Here is a 25812-nt window from a genome sequence, read left to right as displayed (position 1 = left end):
TATAAATTGTATAATAATATAATATTTAATGTATTGTAAATGTAATGTGCTACTCTCCAGCGGGCAAACGCTGGTCATGGCGGAGACTTTTGTTTTTTAACTAAGCGCGAGACTTTCATCCGCTCTGGTTACCTGATATGTGTTTATATTACAAACGTAGGTGCATCGCATTACTTCTTGTATACTGCGCTTTTATAAGCTTCACATTAAGATGATAATGTTTTTCTTTTTCCCCAAGTTGGCAGAAAACCATCGTATAAAGTAAGCTGAAGCTAAATGTTAAAGCAGGTTCTAATATATAGCTATATAACTTGTATGATATTGTAGCCTTTTAAAATTTTGCTAAATATTTGACCCTGTTTGTTGCGTTGCACTGTAATTTGCTTTAAAGCTGCAAATACCGACAGTTTGTGTAAGTACATTTTGATACTAATTCATACATATAATTGACAAGCAGGCTGTAGTAACCTTAGAATTTGTCTTTTTTATTGGTCCACACCGCTCTTTTTTCTTTGAATGGCAGTCGTTCACACCTATGGTCACACGAGGCCATTTGGGTGGGTCCTAACATACTGGCTCACACTATTTCGCAGTCGCCCCACTAATGATTGGCACCTTCACAAACGAATAGTTGACATCCAGATGAAAACGTAGATAGGTCGTTTGCATTGATTGGTCACACTTCAGTGCGAACAGGGGAGGTGCGCACATGGGCAGCGCGCATAAGGGCAGCGCGCAAAGGACCGACCACCATTGTGCATTGAGCGTCGAGCAGTTCTGAAGTGTTGCGCAGTCACCATTCCTTCTTTTTTGCATTTTATCGCACCAAATTTTGCTATCTACAATGGAGAGAAGACGATGATGTCTTTGTCGAGATTTTTAGAGAAGATGAAGATGTGAGTGACGATGGGTCTTGTGTTGCGAGCATGGACTCTGAGGAAGAGGAAGCCTTTGTTCATGGCATCGACGCCATCCTTGATGCCCCGTAAGTCAAAATTAACTTTTGTGCATGTGAATACTATTTAATTTACAGTACGTATAAGCATAGTATACAGTATAATAGTTTTCCCTTTGAATCTACTATGATTTATCAAGTTGTCGTACATTGTCTACCGTGTAACTAATGCTAAATGCTACGCTAATGCTTGCGCTTGCTATTCTAGAAAATGCTGAAACTCAGATTGACGGAGAATTTCCACAGCACTCTTATACTATATTTACTATGCTAGCTCTCTCTCTCTCTCTCTATATATATATATATATATATATATATATATATATATATATATATATATAAAAAATACACTACACTCCAGGTAGCAATAATGTACATGGTTGTATTCAAGATTGTTTGTTTATATTGACCGCAATTTATTATTATAGGCACTTTACAATAGTTTTTTTTTTTTTTTTTTTAGTTATAGGGACTGGTGCCTTTTCTGAATGTTTTTGATCTAGGTTTTGTTCTTCATTGCAATAGTGGTTTGCTATTTAGAGGTAGTGCAATAGTGGACATGAAGTGCATGTTGAAGCCTCAGAGAACACTACTACGCTGGAACACCACAGGAACATGAGCAAAGCGACACCAATGCTGATGGTTCATGCTCTGCCACTCACTCAGCGACACTAATATTATTATTATTATAATTTCACACACAAAATTAGAAGCTTGAAGGTTGTGCAAAGGCCAACAAGAACGCAGAAAATGTCCAACCTATTACATGAACATCAAACGTCAGTTAAAAGTCTGACAAAAGACCAACAGCAAAGTTCTCAAAAACAGAGTGCAAGAGGTAGTGCAATAGTGGACAAGCCAAAGGCTGAAGTGCGTGTTGAAGCCTCAAGGAACTCTACTATGCAGGAACACCGCAGGAACATGAGCAAAGCAACGCCAGTGGCGATGGTTCATGCTCTGCCACTCACTCAGCGACACTATTATTAGGGTTCACACACACATAGTGTGGGAACCCTATTGTAATTGTTAGGGTTTTTCTTTCTTATTATTATTCTTTGTCCCATTTTTTGACCTAAAACGTATTGTGCAGCCTAGACCGTAATGCCTAGAAACCCCAAACTTGGCAAAAAGGTTCAGTTAACTCCAAGGACCAGATTCCCATACAGGGACCCAAATTGGCCTGATGGTGGCGCTATAGCAGACCATATTGACTTTTTGTCCATATCTCCTACACCGTAAGTCCTAGAACCAAAATTCCAGTTCCTATACATTCCTTGACTAAATTCAATAGGACAATTAATATACAACCATTAAGCTCCGCCCACTTAGATTTCGAGTTAATTTGCATAATGTGCAAAATCACACACATATTTGAGCGCAAACTAGTCCCTGGATTTTTCACATACATGCACATATGTGGTATCAAAACGTTCAGAAGAGTCTGAACTTTAAAATCTATCCAACAAAAATGCTAATTTCTTCACTACCTAGTCAGTATAAGCCAATCAAATGAGGAGGCGTAAATTCAATAGTAAATTTTGCGCATATGGAGCTCTAACTTAAGAAAACTTGCATGTAATGAGATGGCACTTCACAGACAGCTTCCCTGTGAGGGTCTGGGGCAGCTCGCAGAGGTTGCCATACCTCACCTGCTAGGGGGCGCTATAACATGCAAAAATTTGCCCCATGCACTCAGATTGGCCGATCCACATGAAACTTGGCAGACATCATCTATGGGCCTCTGGGAACCAGGTCCTAAAGCAGACACTCCATACTTCCAAAATGGCTGACGTAATCGGCCAATCAGTGATCGGCACGCGTTTGGCAGGCTTACCATTGGTCGATCTGCACGAAACCTCTTGGGTGTGGACAAGTGCACGCCCCCTATGACATAATCCAGCCAGGTGTCGATTGGCCACTGGGGGGCGCTATTGCAAAAAAAGCAAGTGTATCCCCTACATAATTCCACTTGGGAACATGCAATTGGACTCTTTTGATTCCTTGCAGTAGTGCGAACAACTTTCCCATTACATGTCCTATTAAAAAATGCACAGTTTATTTACAGTTAATAATAGTTTGAAATCATCACTTTTCATACTCCTCCTAGGATTTTCATACTATCATGTCAAGCAAAGTCTTATAATACTCTACAGAGTGTGAAATCAAAAAACAATCTAAAGATTTTGGATTTGAGGACACTTATACCTGCTAAATATTTTTTTAATGGACAGCATCGATACATATAATATTCATATTCTTAAAGCTCTTTCATATTTTACCCAATTCTGACCAAAATGCACAAGCCCATTCAGAATCCCATCCTGAACAAATTTGTCAAGTTTCATCTAAATCGGTTATCGTATGGCTCTACAGTGCAGTATTATATACAATGCATAAGAATGCATGTAAAGTCCCTCTGTCACCTTCTCCTTCTCACACGCACGCAAGCTGAAACTCACACTCTCAGTCTCTCTCACACTCTCACCCACATTCCCCCTCCCATCTCTGTGCCCTAAGTAAACATTGCTCTGGCTACCTAGATCTCTCTGTGTCTATTAACCAGGCACACACACATACAGGCGCAAGCAGGCCTTCCTATAGCATTCACAATGACACTTCCCTAGCCATACCCACCCATATCTCAGTGACTAACACATGCTCATACAAACTGATATTTGGCTTCTTTTTTGTCTCTCTCTCACACAAACACAGACACACACACCTTTATACCTATATGTATGTATAGTTTCTATGTATACTTATGTATGTATGTATTAGTATATGTTGTCATAGTTTGAGTACATACACTACCACACACACACACACACACACACACTTCTACCTAAATGTATGTAGTTTGTATGCATATCTATAGTATATGTATAGTATATGTAAGTCATGCCAGTGATGTCAGTCATATCAGACATGCCAGTCATGTTCTGCCAGTCAGGTAAGTCATGTCATGCCAATCATTTCAGTCCAGTCATATCAGTCATTTCAGTCCAGTCATATCAGTCATGTCAGTCAAATCATCAAATCATTACAGTCATGCCAGTTATGTCAGTCATATCAGTCATGTTAATTTTGTTCGTCATGGCAGTGATGTCATTCCAGTCATGCCAGTCATGTCAGTCATGTAATGCCAGGCTTTGCAGACTACATTCATACTTTGAATACATGGGCAGTCATGTTAGGCATGCTAGGTGTGTAAAGAGTGAATTAACAAAGCATAGTCTCTGGCTCCCTCAATCTATCTCTGTCGGTGATATACAGGCCCAATCATGTATAGACACATGCAGGCCTTCCTATATTGTTCACATAGATGCAGCCCTAGCCAGATGTGCTGTTTCTGTGTCTCCCTTTCTGACACATGCAGATGTCATTACACACTATCTGTAGAGCACACACTGGCCAAACCCAAACAGCTTCTTTTCACTTTTAGGTCTAAAGGACCTTTTGGGCTTCCTTTTGCTTATTGTGTGTGTGAACCCGCCTATCGCCGCTTGTTATTATTATTATTATTATAGGCACTTTACAATATTCCTATTTTATGAAGAGGCTGCATATTTGTTAGTATTGCTGCACAGGTTCGTCTTTACTGAAAAACAGCTGGAAGAGATCCGACGGACTGTAGTTCTTATGTGAATTCGGTTGAAAGCGACACCACTGCTGATGGTTTATGTTCTTCCACTCACTCGGCGACACTAATCTGTTTCTGTGCTGCTTGTAGTTTCTGCGTGTGAGGTACCTTTTTTGTGTGAGACAATATGATGTTGCCGAGGTGAGGTGTGAGAGGAACTTTTAGGTAATGTTTTAGGTGAACCTTTAGGAGAACCTTTGAGCAGTCTTCTCTTTGTTTTGTTCTTCATTGCTATAGTGGTTTGCTATTTATTTATATTGACTGCAATTATTATTATTATATTGTATTATAGGCACTTTACAGACTGGCGGATGTTATAAGTGGGAGGAGTGTTATCAGACACTGGCATGGTAGAGGTGTGAGGAGTGTTATCAGACACTGGCATGGTAGAGGTGTCTACAGACTCAGAGACACGAATCTGTCTCTGTGCTGCTTGTAATTTCTGCGTGTGAGGTACCTTTTTTGTGTGAGACTATGATGTTGCCGAGGTGAGGTGTGAGAGGAACTTTTAGGTGATGTTTTAGGTGAACTTCTAGGAGAACTTTTGAGCAGTCTTCTCTTTGTTTTGTTTGGTTCTTCATTACTATAGTGGACATGAAGTGCGTGTTGAAGCCTCAGAGAACACTACTGCGCTGGAACACCACAGGCACATTAGCAAAGCGACACCAGTGCTGACCTTTCATGTTCTTCCACTCACTCAGCGACACTAATCTGTCTCTGTGCTGCTGGTAGTTTCTGAATGTGAGGTGCTGTTCTCCATTTTTTGTGTGAGACTATGAGCAGTCTTCTCTTTGTTTTTTGTTCTTCATTGCTATAGTGGTTTGCTATTTATTTATATTGACTGCAATTATTAGTATTATTATAGGCACTTTACAATAGTCCTATTTTATGAAGAGGCTGCATATTTGTTAGTATTGCTGCACAGGTTCGTCTTTACTGAAAGACAGCTGGAAGAGATCCGACGGACTGTAGTTCTTATGTTCTGCCACTCACTCAGCGACACTAATCTGTCTCTGTGCTGCTGGAAGTTTCTGTGTGTGAGGTGCTGTTCTCCATTTTTTGTGTGAGACAATGATGTGGCCGAGGTGAGGTGTGAGAGGAACTTTTAGGTGATGTTTTAGGTGAACTTTTAGGAGACTGTGTTTTGAGCAGTCTTCTCTTTGTTTTTTGTTCTTCATTGCTATAGTGGTTTGCTATTTATTTATATTGACTGCAATTATTATTATAGGCACTTTACAATAGTCCTATTTTATGAAGAGGCTGCATATTTGTTAGTATTGCTGCACAGGTTTGTCTTTACTGAAAGACAGCTGGCAGAGATCCGACGGACTGTAGTTCTTATGAATGTGAATTCAGTTGAAAGCGACACCAGTGCTGATGGTTCATTCTCTGCCACTCACTCAGCGACACTAATCTGTCTCTGTGGTGCTGATAGTTTATAGGGACTAGTGCCTTTTTATTTATTTTTTTATGTTTTTGATGTAGCTTTTGTACTGCATTGCCAAAGTTGTTAACTATTTATGTATTTAGGATTGTTTATATTGAAAGCAATTGTTGTAGGCACTTTACATTAATTTTATATTACAGTTGTAATAATTTTTATTTATAGGGATTGGTGCCTTTTTTAATGTTTTTGATGTCGGTTTTATAATAAATTGTAATAGTTATTTGCTATATATTTGTGTTCAAGACTATTTCCTTACATCTTGCGCCATTTTGCAATGTTCAATTATACTAATTTTACACTTTAACTCCCAATGTTTTTATGTTCTTACTTTTTTCTTTTGCATTCCTATGTTGTCTGATTTTTATCTTATTTAAACTTACAATTGAACTTTGTTACAGTGAGCCACAACTGCTCACTCCCTCGGTTTTAAATATGTCTGTTCATTTTTTTCTTTTATGAATATGTCATGCCACTCTTTTCTGTCATATACTGTACATGTGTCACCTTCTCCTCACTTTTTAAAAAGCGTCTCTTTCTGTAATTTCTCCTACATATGCACCTCATTTATAATACTACTAGTTGCAAGGTCAATAATTCCCTCTTGTATCTAACTGCTCATTTCCCTCCATTCTCCAATGACAGATGCTGATTGTACACTTCCAGTTAACATGGCATCACCACGAAACCCGTCCGCACATGATCTGGAAGGATATGTGCATGACGTCTCCACCCTACTACAAGCTGGTTCCAGCAGTAAACAATATTTCACTGCCGAGTTTCAAGAGGCAGACCGTACATCGCGTGTTGTGGTCTTTGCACCACATCACTACGAATTTTTCTGTCGTGCAGAAAAGGACAAGTACCCCACTTTCTAACCTAATCATTGATCATTACATGACAGTACTGTGTTCATAAAATGTACTATTTTATAATACTCCTATCACACTTCTTTGGTTTCCAGAAATCCAATTCTGCTCATGAATGTCACATTAACTCCCTCCCGACAACATGAGGGCAGAAATGACATCATGATAAACAGATATTCACGAGTCACTTGCCTCAGACAACTCAACTTTCCCTTTGACACCACCCCAAAACATCACACTTCCACAAAAACTCTACAAGACATCCTCCAAAATCCTCTCCAATACCAATGTGTAAGTCCTTACTCCCTCACTACTTACAGCAACTTGCACCCTTCTAAATGAACACAATTACATTCACCTTTATCACTCAATAACTACATATCAATACCTCAGCCCTATGCTTTGCACATCTTACAAACCCATATGTTTTCTATTTGAACACATTTTCACTACTGCTCCATGTGTAAATTTTGGCTCCATTTCCACTTGTAATTTTTACATCAACCATATTACCTAATGCTTTGCCTTCTAATATTTCTTTCTCCCCATTCTTTATTATTTAGGTTAACATATCTGTTTGTGTTGTCGAAGAAAGAGAGAAGAGTCATGAATTTACTAAAAGAAACACTGACACCACTCAACATAACTGTATATGCTGTCTCAGACAAGACCGCCTCGTTGCTGCTTACAGTATGGGTCACCCATTCATTACAGCTACAAACTTGGTAGTTTCACAGATGTCTCTGCGGATATACATGGGAAAAACAACACTCATCACTACAAAGGACACAACCACACACAGGCTATACCTCACGCCGGCCCATCAGTCAATTGCAGAGGACATCACCATCAATGAAGGTGAAATTGCAATAGTCGACTTTCAAATACAGCACATGTGCCCAGACACCCCCAAGTGTCTGTAAATTTTGCCACATTGATGACCAGATGCCAGACATGCTAAGCTTTTTGTAAAACAGCAAAACTTTCTGTCATGGCTCGTGGCACCCTCACCCTCATAGACAATGATGGCACACAACACATGTTTCATCTGAATGACAAAATAATAAGAACTACTCTGGCTCTGGAGTCGTCTCCTCTGTCACAGCCTGATGAACTTGCGGCACAATTTCTACGCCATGACAGAGCCACTATCACCACCAACAGCTCCAGAGTTGTCTCAATACAATTTCAACCACCACCTGAGGCCACTGTCTCTGAGGATGCTGAGCTACAGCATTGCTTTGAATATGTTGACCTGTAAACGCTCTTTGTACATGTGCTCCTTACAGTGTCAGCACTTTGCCCTGGTACTAGGCACTCCTGCTACCTTTTTGATATTATTGTTTTTATTATTGTTTTATTATTATTGTTTAGACACTTATTGTATTACAGCCATTACATGCTTGTATTTATTGTTTATCTTGTAACTTATTTTGATTACAGTTTGTACAACCACTACATTATTGCTTTGTTATGCCACTATGTAAAATTTGGTTTCACTAAACTTATTACCTTTTTGCCACTTTTTCTCTATTAAAAAACATGCATATCCAACTTTGCGATAATCTACTCTCACCCTCAACCTCTATAACACGGCATCCCATGTACATTCCAGTGTTGAACATTTATTCTCTTCATCCCAATTTAGTCTTCTGTTACAATTTTGCTGTCTGCACACAATTTACTATTATTCTGCTCGATGTCTGCAGCTCTCACTCAACACTTCCACTTTCTCACACCTATCCTTACATTAATGCTGCTGCCACAATGCCCTAACTATACCTCTTTCACTACCACACACACAAAAACAAACACTTTGCTACATTTTTCCCATTTACACTGAATATCACACACACAAACTTGCACACTTAGCCATCTCAATCAAAGGTGCACCGGAGAGTACAGATTTCTCAAGCTGTTCATATTTCAATTCACATGCCACTTACATAGTATGGTATGACATAACATTGCTCATTATACACAAACACACACATTCACATATACAGCCCTAACTCATGAACACTCAATCACACTAAGCCTCTCTCTCTGTCTATTACACATGCACATACACATGTACTGGCCTACCTATGGGTTTCACATACACATTGCCCTAGCCATACCTACCCAGTGACAACACAAACACACATGCACACGCACAGACACACACACGCTTACTCAAGTGTTTGCATCTCAGTCACAGGTTCAGCAGGGAGTGACAGCCTCAGTCTCCCACACACGCTGCCACTCACACAAACATCCCCCCTCACCCACTCCCACACAGATTGGCCAAATAACTCGAAACTTGGTATGCATCATCTACATGCACCTATGGCACAGGTCCTTGACCTGCACCATCATAACTTCTCCTTTGGCCAACTTGTAGTACTTCTCTCCGCTACTCAGGCGCAACACGCCGGCCCGATCCGCCCATAGGTGGCGCTACAGCGCACACAAACACATGAAAAATTTACACAGGTGTTTCTCCTACACCGCATGTCCTAGAAATAAAATTCAAACTTCATCTGATCCGTCATATTTTCATCTAAAGAAAAGTCCATTGAACCCATAAGCTCCGCCTGCTTAGATTTCGAGCTAATTTGCATAATATGCAAATTTGCACAAATTTTTGAGCGCGTACTACTCCTAGGGTTTTTCACATACATGCACATATGTGGTATCCAGGCACTCAGAAGAGTCTAAACTTTAATTATGGAGCAAAAGTGCACATTTCTGCACATGGGCGTGGCCACATGCCTCACAATCAAGGGTCGAAAATTCCTTCGCCAAAAATCCACATATTCTGCTGTCTCTCACACTGTAAAAAAATACATTTTTTTACAGATATTTACTGTAAATAAATACAGTATTTTTCTGTCTTTTTCATAATAAGAGAATATACCTGTAAAATACAGGAAAATGACTTTTTTAAGAAAGCTCCTTTAAACAGGGTATCTGCACATTTTTTAATCTCAAATTCAATGACTTTTAAGACCTTTTTAATACCTCTCACAAGAAAAAATAATACTATTACTGGGGATGCAGGTGTGTTCCACATCGTTGACGGATGGGGGGGGGGGGGGGCGGTGAACGAGAATTGTTGACGGGGGGGGGGGGGGGGGGGGGGGGGGGGGGGTGTTGGCGAACAAAAATTGTTGACGTTGTTGAGGCCGTATACTCCAACGCTAGGAATCTAGCACTAGGACCCTGGAGCAGTTATTTTCTGCATGGTACTAGCGCTAGATTCGGCAAAGTTCACATCGCGCCAGAACAACTGAACAACACACACTTATAATAATTTAATGCCTCCCCTCATAAAATTCCAGACATTTTAAGACATTTTTAGGCCTTGAATATGGAAAACTAAATTTAAGACATTTTAAGACTTTTTAAGGACCCGCGGGTACCCTGAGTCACGTAGATGTCAGCATGTTTTTAATTGTCCTTTGTTCAGTGTCCATATATGACATCAATATGTGTGCTAATTTGTCCTTTGTTCAGTGTCCATTTATGCAGAGCCGGCCCTAGGCATACTCAAATTCTGCAGCCACTTAGAGCCCCAATGCCAATAGGGGGCTCCCAAGAGCACCATGATGATGTAGCATTTGGTGCTGAAGTGGTGGTATGGGGGCCCCCAAATTAAATTCTGCATAGGGCCCCATGGAAGCTTGGGCCGGCCCTGTATAAATGACCTCAATGTATGTGTTTAATTGTCCTTTGTTTAGTGTCCATATATGACATTAAAATAAGTGTTTAATTGTTCTTTGTTTAGTGTCCATATATGACATTAAAATATGTTTAATTGTCCTTTGTTTAGTGTCCATATATGACATTAAAATGTGTTTAATTGTTCTTTGTTTAAAGTACGTTTAATTGTTCTTTGTTTGAGTGTCCATATATGACATTAAAATGTGTTTAATTGTCCTTTGTTTAGTGTCCATATATGACATTAAAATATGTGTTTAATTGTTCTTTGTTTAAAGTATGTTTGTTCTTTGTTTAGTGTCCATATAGGACATCAATGTATGTGTTTAATTGCCTTTTGTTTAGTGTCCATATACGACATGAAAATATTGTTTAATTGACCTTTGTTTAATGTCCATATATTACATCAATAGATGTATTTAATTCACCTTTGTTTTGCGTCCATATCTAACATCAATTGATGTATTTAATTGTCCTTTATTTTGTCTCCATATATGACATCAACAGATATATTTAATTCTCCTTTGTTTTGTGTCCTTATACGACATCAACAGATGTGTTTAATTGTTTAACAGGAAGGGGGTTGGGTGGGGGGGAGCGTGGTTGTCCAATGGTTGGCTTAGTCAGTGTGCAGGCCTGTACAGTTTGTCCTGTCACTTTGTGTGCACTGTGTGCATGGGTGTCTGTGTGCTGGCACAGGACCTGGCAAAACCTGTCGAAACAGAAAGGGCTGTTTTCTTCACTACCACAGTGATACCACAGACTTATGCTCACCCAGAAGAGCCCAGACAGTTGCAGATATTCTCTGGTCAAGCACTCAATGGGACCCAAGGGAAGGTTCCATAAGGACTCTGGAGCGCGGCCCCAGCAGCGCACACTGGGATTACAGACAATGTGCGTAAACAGGCCCTGTTGGTGGAAAACAGATACAGAGACAGAGAGGAGCCCCAACCTTCAACACATATTGGAACACTGTCTATGTCCTCTGCTGGACTATTGACACTATTGTCGACCATGACCAAAATATTATATATATATATATATATATATATATATATATATATATATATATATATATATATATATAGCCGCAAGCGGCGATTGGCGGGTTCACACACCAATAGGCATTTTGGCCTCAATAGGCAAAAGGAAGCTCAAAAGGTCCTTTAGACCTAAAAGTGAAAAGAAGCTGTTTGAGTTTGGCCAGTGTGTGCTCTACAGATGTAGAGTGTGTGATGACATCTGCATGTGTCAGAAAGGGAGACACAGAAATAGCACATCTGGCTAGGGCTGCATCTATGTGAACAATATAGGAAGGCCTGCATGTGTCTATACATGATTGGGCCTGTATATCACCGACAGAGAGAGATTGAGGGTGCCAGAGACTATGCTTTGTTAAACCCTATTGCAGAAGCGCCCCCTAGTGGGCCCGCCGGCGGGCCCAGCTCCTTTATGGCCTTATAAAACATATTAAACATTAATGAATCTCCGAACAAAAGCGATAAATTCAAATGTGTCCTATCCCATCTACATGCCTACCGAGTTTCAGCTGTCTGCGTGCAGCCAATTGCGAGATATGCGGCTTTGAAGTTGGCCACAAAAGTGCACCCCGCGGGGGGGGGGGGGGGGGGGGGGGGGGGGGGGGGGGGTCTCCCGACATATCTGTTTAAAAAACATATTTATGATGTGAGATGACAATGTTTTGTCACCTAAATATCGTTTACTAATAAGGCTTTAATTTAAGACCTTAACATCGTAGATCCGTTGTGGTTAAATACCTTAAAAAGCTTGCTCACCTACTCGTTCAAAAGATGCACTCTTTACCTTCGTAAGTGAGACGTGACTTTCTCGAAACTTCTGGTGCTTCCTGGAACAATTTCCATATAAGGTTTGGTTTTCACTCGCTTTCTAAGGCTGTCCTTTCTTAGAATTTGTCTTTTTTATTGGTCCACACCGCTCTTTTTTCTTTGAATGGCAGTCGTTCACACCTATGGTCACACGAGGCCATTTGGGTGGGTCCTAACATGCTGGCTCACACTATTTCGCAGTCGCCCCACTAATGATTGGCACCTTCACAAACGAATAGTTGACATCCAGATGAAAACGTAGATAGGTCGTTTGCATTGATTGGTCACACTTCAGTGCGAACAGGGGAGGTGCGCACCTGGGCAGAAGGCATAAAAGGGCAGTGCGCAAAGGACCGAGCCACCATTGTTCGTTGCGCGTCGAGCAGTACTGAAGTGTTGCGCAGTCACCATTACTTCTTTTTTGCATTTTGTCGCACTGAATTTTGGTATCTACAATGGAGAGAAGACGTCTCACGCTCGATGTCTTTGTCGAGATTTTTAGAGAAGATGAAGATGTGAGTGACGATGGGTCTTGTGTTGCGAGCATGGACTCCGAGGAAGAGGAGGCCTTTGTTCATGGCATCGACGCCATCCTTGACGCCCCGTAAGTCAAAATTAACTTTTATGCATGTGAATACTATTTAATTTACAGTACGTATAAATATAGTATACAGTATAATCGTTTTACTCTTGAATCTACTATGATTTATCAAGTTGTCGTACATTGTCTACCGTGTAACTAATGCTAAAAGCTAAGCTAATGCTTGCGCTTGTATGCTAGCTATTGTTCTAGAAGAGTTTTGCGCATTGCAAATAGTTTGGTAGTGCGTGTCCGGTACCAGATTCGACGCGCAAGACTTGATCCATTGAATGCATATAAATATAGTCTCATTTATTCTCCCGGTGAGTTTTGCGCATTGCAAATAGTTTGGTAGTGCGTGTCCGGTACCAGATTTGACGCGCAAGATTTGATCCATTAAATGCATATAAATATAATCTCATTTATTCTCCCGGTGAGTTTTGCGCATTGCAAATAGTTTGGTAGTGCGTGTCTGGTACCAGATTCGACGCGCAAGATTTGATCCATTGAATGCATATAAATATAGTCTCATTTATTCTCCCGGTGAGTTTTGTGCATTGCAAATAGTTTGGTAGTGCGTGTCTGGTACCAGATTCGACGCGCAAGATTTGATCCATTAAATGCATATAAATATAGTCTCATTTATTCTCCCGGTGAGTTTTGCGCATTGCAAATAGTTTGGTAGTGCGTGTCCGGTACCAGATTCGACGCAAAAAAATGTATATATATATATATATATATATATATATATATATATATATATATATATATATATATATATATATATATATATATAATCTGTGGCAATTGTTTTATGTTTGTATTTTATTCATTTGGCAATGTTCTCTTTCTCTATCACTCTGTCTTTTCTGCAGTGATCCACTCCCAGGGCAGTCAACAACCACCCTTCCCCCGCCTGCTGACACCTCAGCAACTCCACTGCCAGGGCCATCCACCCTTTCCCCCCTGCTGACACTCCTCACACCTCTGTGCGACAGGCTAGTCGCAGATCCAACAGACCTCCTGCCAAGAGGACACTGCCTGCACCACCTTCACCACCTCCACCTCCAACTAGAGGAAAGAAGACCAGAGTGACTCCAGCACAGAGGCGCACAACCCCATCACCACCTGCAGTGCTGGATAACGGATGGCATGCTGCTTCTGAAGATGAAAAGCCTCGTCTTTTTCTGTTCTGCCCAAAGAGGACGCCAGGAGTTCAGCTAGATCTACTGAATAGCTACAGTGTCTGAGATCTTCCGCTTCTTTTTCAGCCAAGAGGTGCTCCAGACTCTGTGCAGGAACACGAACACCTATGCAGCAGGCAGGAAGAGGCAGTGGACGGATGTAGACGGCGATGAAATGCTGAGGTTTCTCAGCATAGTCATCTATCTTGGCCTGCTGAAACCATCAGCTATACGGGACCTATGGAGGAAGGACCACCTGCACAGCCATCCATTTCCACCATCTGTGATGCCGGGGCACAGATACGAGGCCATCAGTGCGTACCTGCACATGAGTGATCCGGTGGAAGACGCCAGGAACGATCAGCTGAGAGGTCAACCTGGCTATGATTATCTGTTCTGCCTAAAGCCACTGCAGGATCAGATCATCACTGCGTGTCAAGCTTACTACCATCCACACCAGAACATCGCCGTAGATGAGCGTATGGTGGGCACTAAAGCAAGGATCGGTATGAAGCAGTACCTAAAGGACAAGCCAACCTAGTGGGGCTACAAGCTTTTTGTCCTGGTTGACAGCAGTAATGGCTACACCTACAATTTTAGTGTGTATGAGGGCAAGGCGGCCATCGGGAAATGGACTCAGCTTCGATGCCGTCACCAACCTGATTCACATGCCATCGATGGGAACAGGGTTCAACGTGTTCGTGGACAACTTCTACACAAGTTCCCTACTGTTCCGTCATCTACATGGAATTAGGTTTGGAGCATGTGGAACCATCCTTGAGACCAGGATAGGCTTCCCCAAAACCACTTTGAATGCCTTGCCCCGAAAAGCGGACCGTAGTGACATGCGGTCCATTGCTCTTCGTGAAGTGGAGGGACACGCGCGATGTTACCATGTGTTCGACAATCCACAAGGCTTACGGCGGACACACTGTGTAGCAGCGAGTCAGGAATCCAACTGGTGCATGGTCGACCAAATGGATCCCTGTTCCGGACACTGTGAGGGCATACAACAAGTTCATGGGTGGAGTCGACTTGTCAGATGCTCTCATCAAGCACTTCACAGTCACCCAGAAGACCCGCCGGTGGTATGTGAAGCTATTTCTCCACTTCGTTGACATCGCAGTGGTGAATAGCTACATTATTTACAAGGAGATGGCCCTGGCGAAGAAGCAGAAGCCCCTCACACAAAAGCGCTTCAGGGAGGTCCTGTGCACGGAGTTGGCTCGTGCTGGCATGCCACAGGTAGAAATGATGTACATGGTTGTGTTCAAAATTGTTTATATTGACTGCAATTGTTATAGGCACTTTACAAAATCAGTTGTATTTTTGTTATAGGGCATGCCACAGTCCCCGGCAGAAGATGCTAGTGAGGCATCCACTTCTTCTCAGCCTCCAGCCCCACAGCAGAGATCACAGGGTTGCTTTCCTGTTCCTGTGTGCCCTGCATCATCTGATCCTCGCCTGAAATCAACACAGGGTAGGAGGAAGTGTGTGCACTGCCAGATGAAGACCATGTTCATGTGTAGGTCCTGCGGTGTTCCTCTCTGTGTTGTTGTGGATCGGGTTTGTTTCACAGAGTGGCATGACCTGAAGTCCACCTAAGCTGCCCCTGGCTCCAGGTAGCAATAATGTACATGGTTGTGTTCAAGATTTTGTTTATACTGACTGCAATTAGGGATGCAAATTATCGATTAATTCATTAATCGTTAGTTGATTGATCTTATCGATCGACTTTCGATTAATCGATAAGCGGCGTTTTTCACCTGAATTTCAGTGTTTCAATAGGGCCTTTAAAAATATCAGCTAAATGGTTCACTTTGTTCAAAAAGTATATATTATATTATGATAATTATATTGTATTATATGATATATTGCTCAAGTAATTATGCATTAGGAAATTTTTATGGTATAACAAAATACATTCTTTCATTTAAAAAGGAATAAATTAAGGACTGGCTCCGTTCTTGCATTTGAAACATTAGACAAAAAAAAGAAGAAATTAAATAGAGAGCCAAACACAATATTATTGAGCCTATGCTTGGACAATGTTTCTAGCGTTGTAGTGAACACATGCTGTAACACGACCGGAGAGTGCCCAAGTCTCCACAACATCATTGAGCTTGTCAGTTAAACTGTCAGCGGTGTGTCTATCCGACGTGTTCGTCGTAATCAGCACTGCAGATTTTAGCTGCCAGTTCTCGTCAGTGTAGTGGCACGTCACGGTAATGTAACTTTCTGTTGTTAGAGCCGTCCAACAATCTGTTGTAAGGGCTACAGCAGTAGCAGTAGCTAGCTTTGTTTTTAGCTCACTCTTCTTTTTTCGTAGCGAGCTTCGAAAACACCTTCCCAGTGTAGCTGTGATTTTAGGTTGACCAGGTGCAGTGGTGATATGCAGGACAGCTGCACGGTGTTCAAATGATAATTGAGTGAGCTAGTGGAACTGTTGTACTTCAATACCGCATTACACAGAGAATATTTGACTTCTTTGCCTAAATTAACAATGTTGAAATTGTAGCGACTACTACTCCTCGCAGCGAATTCCCTAACAGACAGGCACTTGGTCCTTTAAGTGACACTGGGGGAGCGGAGAGAGAACGGTGCTATTGTTTTGAGTTGCGTGGAAAATAAAGTTTCCCTCCTCGGGATTTTCTGGATTACGCAGTTTCTGTCTTGTTTCCCGAACCCGCTTCAAAATGGTCCCACACCGCACGTCTTTTCGCCCGCTTCATTTTGTTTTCCACTCTGGTCTTTCGCGACACGTGTTCACTTCTCGTTCTTACGCTCTGTTCAAGTTACTACAGTAGCGCGCTCTAACGATTAATCGTGATTAATACATTTTGATCGACTAACCTCTTGATCGACAATTAATCGAAAGTCGATTAATCATTTGCATCCCTAACTGCAATTATTATTATTATTATATTGTATTAGGCACTTTACGCTAGTTTTTTATTCGTTATAGGGACTGGTGCCTTTTCTGAATGTTTTTGATGTAGGCTTTGTTCTATGGAAGTTTTTCTGTCTCAATATTAAAATGAAAATGTAATGCGCATTTGCATTTACATGTTCTACTCATACAAGCAACTTTGAGCTCAAAATTCAAATTCAAATGCAATAACTCCATTTTCATTTGCAATTGTTCCACTCATACAAGCAACTTTGAGCTCAAAATTCTAATTCAAATGCAATAACTCCATTTACATTTGCAATGTGATGGACATCCATTCACATTTCATTTACACATACATTTTGATGCTTTATATGTGTCTTTATTGAAATGAAAATGTATTTTCCGATTTGAATTATCAAGTTCATGTGATCATGCAAAGGTTGTATCAAAATTATAATTAAAATGCTATTCGCTTAATATGCTTTGCATTTCGTGATAACACGTTTGAAACGTAATTTTCAACCTCACCACCACGCTAAAAAGATGTCAATATTCAAACCTTAATGGAGAAATAGCGCCACCCCCTGTTTGCAATAACATTACGATACCAACAGCGCTAAAACTGTGTCAAAATGCATCTTGAAAATGCAATCCGGGCAGATTGCATTTTCATTTCCATGGTCTTCCACTATAGTCAAATTATAGTCAAATTAGATCCCATCAGCCTTCCAATCAGATTCCACCTCCCTCCACTTTATTCAGCCAATCGGGTTCCCCTTTCCACCTCAGGGAGCCAATCAGGACGGGACTAAAGCACGCTCAGCACAGAGCCATATAGTTTCTGGCTCTGCAGTACAGGCGAGTTTTTGGTCTTGATTTATGATCCCTAAAGCCAGGTTCACACTGCACGACTTTTCAGTCGTCAGGTTTTTGTGCCGTCCGCACTACACTGGTTGTGCTGTAATCGCGAGTCTTTCAGTTGTTGTGGCTTTCACACTACATGACTGATCGGTGACGCGGGCTCACGAATTACACGACTGGGGAATCGCCGACTCATCTGGCTGCCGTCCAAAAACACGAGAACACGAAAACGAAACTCTCGTGAAAACCAGCAACACCACATAAAGAATAAAACAATGTACATGTACTCCACATTTTCGTTATTATTATTATTTTAGTCCCATAGTCCCAAGTTGCCAGAATTATTTCATCTCTCCGTTGCAGTGAACATAGTTATAATCAATCGCACTATTTCTCCAGTGCTGTCACAATAACTTAAACAGTGTTGTAGTAAAGTTGTAAGAAAGGTGAGGATTTTGTGTTTGCTGGGTTACTGTTTTGAAAGCATTCTTGAAAGTTTTTTACATTCTCAGAGATATCTTCAGCGGTGCCGCGGTTCTCTCTCCGCGTTCACATTGGCTGTAGTTAGACGCTGCTGCCGACTCTAGATATTAAACACGCTAGATATTAAACATGCTAGATATCTGCCGGTCGTCTGCGATGAGTCGGCGACCACTATAACGTAGATGAAAAGAACTCGTACGAAAGACAGACCAAAGAATAAAAACGTACACTGAACACTCGATTAAACAAACACAATATATGAACCCCAAAGGTATAGTCTGAGACTAGGGAAAGGCATGAAACGTAGACAACGGAAGCTTATACTAAGGACTTACCAAGGCATGAAAACATAAGGACCACTCGACTCAAACAAGGGCAATCTATGAACCCACAATGTGTAGTATGGAGTGAGATTGCGATCTTTAATATGAGAGCACAAAGATAAGATTCAATCAAGCAAGTCAGACACACTGAGCACGCAAAATCAAGAAAACCGAGCGCTGTTAAGTGCTCACGTCCCTGTTTTCAGTGCGCGTTTTAGTTTTTTGCTCGCTTCTAAAATTTCTGCTCGCGTCATGATTACAAGTACGTTAAAGATCAAAGCTTGGTAGAGGATTACCTGCGGGTTCAGGTAATTATGCCGCGTCTGTGGCATTAACCACACTAAACAGGGACGCTGGGGGACTCTAGATAACATCACTCATCGAGGCATTACCGCTTTATAACTTTAAAAATACGACAGCACAAATGTTTATTTAAATAAACCAGCATTAACGAGCAGAAATGGTTTTCTGTTTCTGATCACACGAGCCGCTTCACGGAGGTCGGCCGTTGTACCGCCGTAGTTTGAGGCACACAGTTGCTCTGCCACAGCGCTCAATTTGGCAATAACAGTCACATCAGCGCCAGATAAGGCTGATATGTCTGCCACTTGATCGATTAAACTTTCACACTAATGTAGTGTAAATTCACCATAAGGACTCGTCTGCTACCCTTTGAATTAATCTAATGAGCGCTTCTGTGACCACGTCTAAAAAAACTCGCCTGTACTGCTGCGCTGTAGTCCCGTCCTGATTGGCTGCCCGCTGTGGAAAGCTGTGGAACCTGATTGGCTGAATAAAGTGAAACCGTGGAATCTAATTTGACTATAATTTGACTATAGTGGAAGACCATGGAAATGAAAATGCAATCTGCTCGGATTGCACTTTCAAGATGCATTTTGACACAGTTTTAGCGCTGTTGGTATCGTAATGTTATTGCAAACAGGGGTGGCGCTATTTCTCCATTAACGTTTGAATATTGACATCTTTTTAGCGTGGTGGTGAGGTTGAAAATTACGTTTCAAACGTGTTATCACGAAATGCAAAGCATATTAAGCGAATAGCATTTTAATTATAATTTTGATACAACCTTTGCATGATCACATGAACTTGATAATCCAAATCGGGAATTTTTTTTCATTTCAATAAAGACACAAATAAAGCATCAAAATGTATGTGTAAATGAAATATGAATAGACGTCTATCACATTGCAAATGTAAATGGAATTATTGCATTTCAATTTGAATTTTGAGCTCAAAGTTGCTTGTATGAGTGGAACATGTAAATGCAAATACGTATTACATTTTCATTTGAATATTGACACAGAATAACTTCCATATTGTTCTTCATTGCTATAGTGGTTTGCTATTTATTTATATTGACTGAAATTATTATTATATTGTTGTAGGGGTTTCACCTACTAATCCTTTAAAAGTAGATATAATTTGTTTTACCTTAATTAATAATCAGTCTCATTAATTTAGAATCAGTCTCATATTCTAATGATACCAGAACCATAACATTTAGTTATTAACTAAGGGTAATTAATGGTTTGGTATCTGAAGGATTTAACTATGAATTCTTTGGAGGTTTTGGCAACAACCACTTTTGAATGACATCAACACAGACAATTTGGTGAAAATAAATGATACATTTATTTAAAACCAACTATTCTAAAACAAACGGCATCAACAAGGATCAGTACATTTACAGTGAAGACTGGGTACTTAGTGTGTGTGTGTAAAAAGGGGAGGAGTGTAATGTGTGCACGCGCTTGTGCGCGTGTGGGGAGGCGGAGCTGTAATCTCAGTTCTCCTATAGAGAACAAAGCAACTAAAATGGCGCCGACTTTAAACTGTAGAGCAGCGCGACTGTGTTAATGAGCTCAGCTGGTTTATTCCAACGTGGTCAGAACAAAGAGTAATGGAGCTGGCTTAATAACTAAAAATTAATGTGGTGTGTTTGAGAATAGGGAAGACTATAAGTTGTCCATTAATCAGATAAATAAAAGATTGTGGCATGCACAGCAAAGAACTTTGTATATACAAATCTTGATGAAGATTATGAAAATAAAGTTAAACACAAACATTCAGAATGTATTAACAGAAAACTTAGTTAACTCTGCAGTTCAAGTAACTTTGCCCTTCTATAAACTATGCCCAGCGGTAAGAGTCTCACGTGTTGAGGATTTTGGGTGGTGTCGTCGTCCTCCCTGAATTAGGAGGGAATTTCCAGTCAACATGGTCTGCTATAGCGCCACCATCAGGCCAATTTGGGTCCCTGGGAATCTGGTCCTTGGAGTTAACTGAACCTTTTTGCCAAGTTTGGGGTTTCTAGGCATTACGGTCTAGGCTGCACAATACGTTTTAGGTCAAAAAATGGGACAAAGAATAATAATAAGAAGAAGAAAGAAAAATCCTAACAATTACATTGTCGACCATGACATATTTTACAAAAATTATTTTGTTTGGTTGATTCATTATTTTTACTTACTTTCATTGTCATAAAACTGTTAAATGATGATAATTGCTGTTAAATATAAACTTAAAATAATGCTGACGTCAGGAGAAAATTAATAAAAGGCTGTTTGGATGTTTCATGATTGATAACCTGCTGATTACTATTACTATAATCATGATGAATGCTGTTTAAATGTTAACACTACTAAATGATGTTAAATGCTTTTGAAATGTTCAATGTAAACCTGCAATAATGCTGACGTGAAGTGAAAATTAATAAAAGGCTGTTTGGATGTTTCATGATTGATAACCTGCTGATTACTATTACTATGATCATGATGAATGCTGTTTAAATGTTAACACTACTAAATGTTGTTAAATGCTTTTGAAATGTTCAATGTAAACCTGCAATAATGCTGACGTGAAGTGAAAATTAATAAAAGGCTGTTTGGATGTTTCATGATTGATAACCTGCTGATTACTATTACTATGATCATGATGAATGCTGTTTAAATGTTAACACTACTAAATGATGTTAAATTATGTTGAAATGTGGCATGTACAACAGCAATATTGCTGAAATAGGCTAATGGGGTAGTTGTGGTTGATTTGCTATTTACATGTGTGGGAAGTTTACCTTATGTAGTTCCTGTTAAAAGCTTGTTGTATTTCTTGTTGAGGGGTAATTACTGTTGAGGGACTTTTGGCATTGGGGTAGTTAATGCTGATGTATTTGATGTTGTTGAAGGCTGTTAGTTTAATGGGGTTGTTGATGTTAAGATGTAGTTTAGCTGTTTGGGGCAATTACTGTTGAGGGGTAATTCATATTAAAAGCTTGTTTAGATGTTGGGGTATTTGTGGTTGAGGGGCTATTTTCCTGTGGTGGTGTAATTGCTGTTGAGTTGCTATTGGCTGTGGGGTAGTTGACAATGGTTATTTAGTTGAAGGGGTAAATGTTGTTGAAGGCTATTAGGCTAATGGGGTAGTTGTGGTTGAGTTACTATTTACATGTGTGGGGTAATTACTGCTGAGTGGTAATTGGCTGTGGGTTAGTTAAAGTTGAGTGGTTGTTTAGTTATACAGTTATTACTGCTGCAGGGACTGAGGGAAAGAAGAGGTTCCGTGCGTGTGTTGTGTGAGGCTGTGGGGATTTCCCTTACGGAATGTTCAGTTCTGAACATTCCACCATTCATTCCCTATGGGAAAATGTCCACTTTGGAGCGTTGTCCTGAGGACACCGTATGTCCCAAAAGCACACTATTCCCGTATGGGATCTGCGATCCTGCCAAATTTCAAGGTTCTAGCTCAAAAATTGCGACCTGTGAAAAGTGTCAAAAAGTGGAATAGAATAATAATAATAAGAAGAAGAAGAATAGGGAAAACAATGTTGGCTTTGTCAAGCCAACATAAAAAAAACACAGAAGACTCAACACATAAAAAATAAAGAAGAGAGAGGCAAGTACTCAGAAGAAAATAAGCAAAAGGCGACGCGAAAAACTCAACGTGTGCAATACGAAACAGAACAGTAGAGACCAGAGAAAAATAATAGACAACCAAAAGGACGCTGAAAAACAATGCGTAAAACAAAACCAAGGATGCCAGGGGAATTAACTGGCAGCGGACTAAACACTTCGCAAAAAACAAAACTTGCCCAAAACAAAGGCAAAAAGAATAGGAAGAGAAATAGATGGGGGAAAACTTGAGAATGGCTAGGAAGCAGCGCAGGAGATAGAGACTCGAATAAGTGACAGGTAAGTAAGAGAGATAAAGGTGGCAAGACACCTTGTAATGACACACAACACTAGAGAAAGCAGAGATTTGATTTAAATGGCCAGCGCAATATAATTGCCTATAACATATAATATCGGTGGTAAACACTCCTTATGACACCATACTCATATATGAGTATCATATCAAACATGAGTGCCTTCAGAACAACTCCAATTAATGCTCACATATTTGTGAGATAGTCAGCTAGCTGCTCCTTTGTAGAAACTTACAACAGCATTGAGTAAAGAGGAGCTGTCTGACTCAAGTTCAAGGGTTCTCAACTCAAGGGTTCATTCTTTATTAATGTTTGTTGGATTCCAAGGCACTCTCTACGGTGGACTGAATAAATGTGGTATATTGGAACTTCCGGTTCTGTTTTTTCAGTTTTTTTCAAACACCACTCGGCTATCCTGCAACAAAGTTAATGGCATGCCAGTTGCTAGTTCCAATAGAGTAATTTTTTTGTGTAAAAGGTTTGTGTGTGAGGGGCAGCATAGCAAGGAGCCAGCACAGTTTTTAAAGGTTGGTGGTAAGTGGGCTGATGCAAGAGATTGGAAACTGTTGGTTGATGTAGGCTGCAAGTTGCAGATTCCAGAGTGTATTGTAATCACAAACTTGAGGCCAGATGTGTTGTATTCTGAAAGTAAGCGGATAGTGTATTTCATAGAGCTAACTGTTCCATTTGAAGACGAAGTTGATGCAGCATATGAAAGGAAAAGGTTGAAGTATGCAGATTTGGTGGCTGAGGTAAGAGAGCAGGGCTGGCAAGCACATATTAGACCTGTAGAGGTATGAGCTAGGGGTTTCGTGGCGAAGTCTGCCACAAGACTACTGGCTGAGTTTGGATTTAGAGGCTGTGTGATGAGAGCAGTGGTAAAGGAGTTGTCAGTGGTAGCTGAGAGATCTAGTCAGTGGGTGTGGCTAAGAAGGTTAGGTGGGGTAAGTATAGTACTTGAAGAGATAAATTGTTTGGTGTGTGTGATGTTGGGATATGGGTAGGATTGTCACTTGGCTGTTCCGATAGCCGTCGGGTAGCAGGGTTGTTGGTAAATTTTGTGATGGGCTACATTGTGAGCTTGGAGGGGGATGGGTCTGGGACGCCAGACTCCACTGATGAGCCTTCTGGAGGTATTGGGGGCTCAATTCATCGAAACACCAACAAAGGGAGGTGCCTTCCTGATGACCCCAAGGAAAAGCTTGCAAGGTATTGTGTGTCCATGTCACTTTGTTTTGAAGGTCAGTCCAGGTTTGTTTGGTGGTCTGAGTACTTGGCAGTTGAGGCAATGGACCATGAACATAGTGCGCTGTGCTTCTGGATCCTTGTCGAGCCAGTATCAGATTGTAGCTGCTGCTGTGTTTTGTTCAAGCAACTGTGTGCATAGGGTGTTTGCAATCTATCTTGTCTTCTTAGTAGTATTGGGTAGTCAATGAGATGATGGGTCATGGGCATAGTAATAGGTATTATTAGATCATAAGTCGTTGGTTGGTTAATACATCCTAGCCAAGCCTGTTGCATGACTCCGGATGTTAGGTGCAGGATTTTATCATCTTCCTGTATTATGTTACCCGGACAAAAAAACCAACACATTGACCTTCTCTGGCTTTAATAAGATGCGGACTGGGGTGACCACAATACCCGCGGTGCTGAAAACTCTTTCGGAGGGTGTGCTGGTAGCACATATGCAGTGATATTCTCGTGCGATTCTTGCCATTAGCAGAAACTGCTCTGGGCCATTCAAAGGCAGTGGAAGATTTTTTTCTCCTTACACGTTAAAGCCCATCACCATATAGCCAATTTTATACTACTTTTATAATCATTATGTTTTTATATAGTAGGCCCCTTTTAAATTTGATCATGACCCCCCCCCACGATACCATCGTCCATCGCGATGTTTCACTGTAAACTAAATTGCTAAATTTCCTTCGGGCGGGATCAATAAAGTATCTATCTATCTACCTATCTAAACATCATCATATGCCAATTAAGAAGACATCACCCAACCCTAGGCTTGTGTATCCACAATAACCAGCTCCATAATTCCTGATTCACTGTTTTGGTGGAACTTAAAAATAATGAAGATATTTAATAAAGATATTGTTGTATGAAGAAACTGAAAAAAGTCTAGATCTGCTAGGGAAGTGGGGGAGGTTCAGACATTGGGGAGCAGGAGAGAGGAGGACAAAGATGGACAGAGATAGAGAGGCATTACTTGCTTTTAGGAGTTTTCTGGAGTTTGGAGTTGCTATTTTTAGTGTGGTATATAAAAACAAAATCTAAATGAAACCACTGCTCCATACGGCTTTGAGGGACTAGTGCGATTCCTAGACAAGTGTGTTGAAAGTGAATTCCAAGTTTTGAAAGCACAGGGGCATTCTGGATAAATATATCGTAAGTGATGACCTTGTCCAAAATGACCATGCTCTAATCTATAGTGCTTAAGTAGTTCTGCTCATTTAGACATTACAATGCCACAGCTTTTACACTGATACATTAACTTGACAAACATACAAAAAAAAGGCAAGAGAAACATACAAACAGAACGTAAGTAAATAAAATTAGATCACAAAAATTCACTTACCAGAGACTTAGGGCATGTCACAGATTCCTTAAAAATGGCACAAAACCTTGATAAGCTTCAACCTATGGGGAAAAAAAGGGCATTTTATTACATACACAATTACAGTGACAGACTGGAACTAGCAATTAAATAATTTATCTAATAAATAAGTAAAAAAGCTATCTTATTAAAAAATGTTTACTGCAAATATAATAACATTTTATTGTAACTCCCAATATGGGAAGA

The 25812-nt window shown here is 40.5% G+C and overlaps 3 long non-coding RNA genes across 3 annotated transcripts in view; 2 read left to right on the top strand and 1 right to left on the bottom strand.

The window, feature by feature from the left end:
- Positions 1-25812, bottom strand: part of LOC143522219 (uncharacterized) — a 66592-nt gene that overhangs the window by 39769 nt on the left and 1011 nt on the right. The window contains exons 2-3 of the long non-coding RNA XR_013132967.1: positions 25588-25649; positions 11385-11519 (exon numbers count right to left, since the gene is read on the bottom strand). This is a non-coding gene — a long non-coding RNA (uncharacterized LOC143522219). The remainder of the gene's footprint in view (positions 1-11384; positions 11520-25587; positions 25650-25812) is intronic.
- LOC143527674 (uncharacterized) lies at positions 663-8421 on the top strand. Its single transcript, XR_013134221.1, has 3 exons — positions 663-985; positions 6685-7199; positions 7472-8421. It is a non-coding gene; the product is annotated as an uncharacterized LOC143527674 (long non-coding RNA).
- On the top strand, positions 12783-17489 carry LOC143522216 (uncharacterized). Its single transcript, XR_013132964.1, has 3 exons — positions 12783-13061; positions 13913-15466; positions 15560-17489. It is a non-coding gene; the product is annotated as an uncharacterized LOC143522216 (long non-coding RNA).

This window comes from Brachyhypopomus gauderio, chromosome 1, assembly GCF_052324685.1.
Source record: "Brachyhypopomus gauderio isolate BG-103 chromosome 1, BGAUD_0.2, whole genome shotgun sequence".
Lineage (NCBI taxonomy): Eukaryota > Metazoa > Chordata > Actinopteri > Gymnotiformes > Hypopomidae > Brachyhypopomus > Brachyhypopomus gauderio.
This window is presented reverse-complemented; position numbering and strand designations above follow the sequence as displayed.